Genomic DNA, 2,500 nt, shown 5'->3' on the forward strand with positions numbered 1-2,500 from the left:
GGGTCGCGCGAGTCCCATCGAATCTTTACATCACCCGAACGATGGAGGCGCACGCTCTTTTTCTTGAATAATTGGACGAGAGGAATGCATATCGTATTATATATACACACACACACATATATATATATATGGGCTAGCCACCGTGCGTATTTCTTCGCGAGATCGTGTGCTGCACAGAGGATTCAGAATCGGGTGTTATATCCCCGTCGTTTCCTGACGAACGGAGCTTCGATCTCGATGGTTGTTATATATCATAATGTACTTTTCGCCCGGCCGGCGGACGCGCGTATCTTCGCGCGTTCGTCGGATTTCATTTTCGAACGTTTTCGTGTCGTCGATCTTCCGGCGACTTCTGCGCGTCCGATTCCCGTTGGTCGGTCGTGTCGGATCTCGGCTTCGCTCGAACCGAGTATTAAGAGTACATGGAGTACAAGAGTTTTAAAAAATATATGAAAAGATTACCCTGAACGGTGGATCACTTGGCTCGTGGGTCGATGAAGAACGCAGCTAATTGCGCGTCAACGTGTGAACTGCAGGACACATGAACATCGACATTTCGAACGCACATTGCGGTCCACGGATACAATTCCTGGACCACGCCTGGCTGAGGGTTGCTCACGTAAACCTAAGACTGCTTGCGTTGCGTGTCGTTCCTCTCTATCTGTCTCTCTCTGTCCCTTGGTGCCTTCGACAACCCGCCGTCGTTCTTACGATACGTAGAACGTTTCAGAGTCGGAGGAAGCGCACGAAGAAGGATACGAATAAGAGCGGAGAGAACCGTCACGGACCTGCGTGAGTGCTAGCGGCGTCGTGAGTCGTCCTTTCGTACGACCGCCCGCTTATGCACCGCTTCGTGTCGGTTATCGAATATATTATATATATATATATATATATATATACGTAGTGTTGTCCTCGTGACCGATTTTTTTTTCATATCAGCAGATTTGCATACGTTTGCAGGTTTTCGATGAGCACGATGTCCGCGCCCCCGACGTCGTCTTAAATGAATATTATTTTGGCGAGACTGAGAGAAAGCAAATATGGGAACTCGGTCGAGAGAGGAGAGAAGGAGAACAGCCTCAGATAAAAGTAAACTTGGTAACGGTGCGGAATTTTGCCGTACAACCGTCTTTTCTTAAGACGTTTTACTCGAATAGCCCCAGGGATCTAATGCCCACTCCGTCTCTTCGTGCGTAGAGATATACTCTGCGCGAGCGACTGACAACGACGAGGACCGTCGCATCGATGGGTCGTCGTTGCGTTTAACATACTCTGTGCTTGTAATTTATCCCCGAAAGAGAGCCGTAGATCCGGGAACGCACACGTGATTTCTTCGAGCGCTGATGACTTAGGGAGATGATCCCCAGGCGTTGCGCGGAGATCGGAGAGTACGCGTTACTTGTATCGGGACGAATTTTCCCCGTCGTTCGCGTATCTCTCTGCCCGCCGGCCCTGGCCCAAAGCCACGTTCGTCGGAAATCGTAGAAATCGTGTGCGAACTAGCGCGTGTCTATGATCGGCTACGGGTGTTTTACCAAGCTCGAGGTGTTGCGCAACGTTTCCGTACCTGACGAAGATGCGCACGAGAGTCCGTTACAAAGTCGTTGGATGGTCGTCGTCGTCATGCCAGAGAGAATCTCTGGACACGTACAGGAGAAGAGATCGTAGACGAGGAAGAAGACGATCCCCTTTGGCGAGGCTGGAGTGAAACTTTGATTTAATTAAAGACGAGGTATACACGCGCGTACGACGTGATAGTCGTGCGCGCGTGTGATTTTTTTTAAGGCAATTCGGCGCTACAAGTACTCGAAAAACAGAGAGTGTTGGTCATCCCATGCCTTTTCGGCGTCTATCGCTGGACCGCGCATCCTAACGTCGACGGTCGTCCAGTCCCCGAACACACCACAGTGTACGTCTCGCTCGCTTTTCCACTTGCGTGCGTTCCCGTGCGTTTTCGTCGTCGTCGGTACAGAGCAAAGAAACTTTGCCGTTTCGATCTCTGTGCCGGCAGAAAACAAGGAACCGCTGGAATTTGTCGAGAGTAGAGAAACGGCTGTAAGAGACTGAGGACGGGCGTTAAAAATCACCGACGATCGTTTTAGGATGTCTGGCGTGAGTCTTAGCTCGAACATGATACGACGTACGAAGAAAAGGGCACTTTGGCGCGATGCTTAAAACGCTTCTCTGGAAGGAAAGAGTGTTCTCGTTCTATTCGAATTTTTATTTTTTTTTCTCTTTGAGGCGATTTTCGCATATAGAGATAAAAAAAATACCACCTTCTCTCGTACTGGAGTTTCATAGCTTTGTTCGAAGTGTTCGCGCATACACGGCACGAACGTGTTTTTTTTTTCTTTGAATAAAAAAATCACATTTTTGTCTCGTGTCGTGACGTTGAAGCGACCTCAGAGTAGGCGAGATTACCCGCTGAATTTAAGCATATTACTAAGCGGAGGAAAAGAAACTAACAAGGATTTCCTTAGTAGCGGCGAGCGAACAGGAA

At 49.0% G+C, this 2,500-nt stretch overlaps 1 non-coding gene and 1 pseudogene across 1 annotated transcript; both read left to right on the forward strand.

Annotated features, from left to right (window-relative positions):
• The first annotated feature begins 459 nt into the window (after positions 1–459).
• On the forward strand, positions 460–614 carry LOC126927857 (5.8S ribosomal RNA). The gene has a single exon (XR_007715978.1). It is a non-coding gene; the product is annotated as a 5.8S ribosomal RNA (ribosomal RNA).
• A 1,783-nt stretch (positions 615–2,397) lies between these two features.
• LOC126927852 (large subunit ribosomal RNA) overlaps positions 2,398–2,500 on the forward strand; it is a 9,957-nt pseudogene continuing 9,854 nt past the window's right edge.

The sequence above is a fragment of the Bombus affinis genome, unplaced genomic scaffold (assembly GCF_024516045.1).
Source record: "Bombus affinis isolate iyBomAffi1 unplaced genomic scaffold, iyBomAffi1.2 ctg00000280.1, whole genome shotgun sequence".
Lineage (NCBI taxonomy): Eukaryota > Metazoa > Arthropoda > Insecta > Hymenoptera > Apidae > Bombus > Bombus affinis.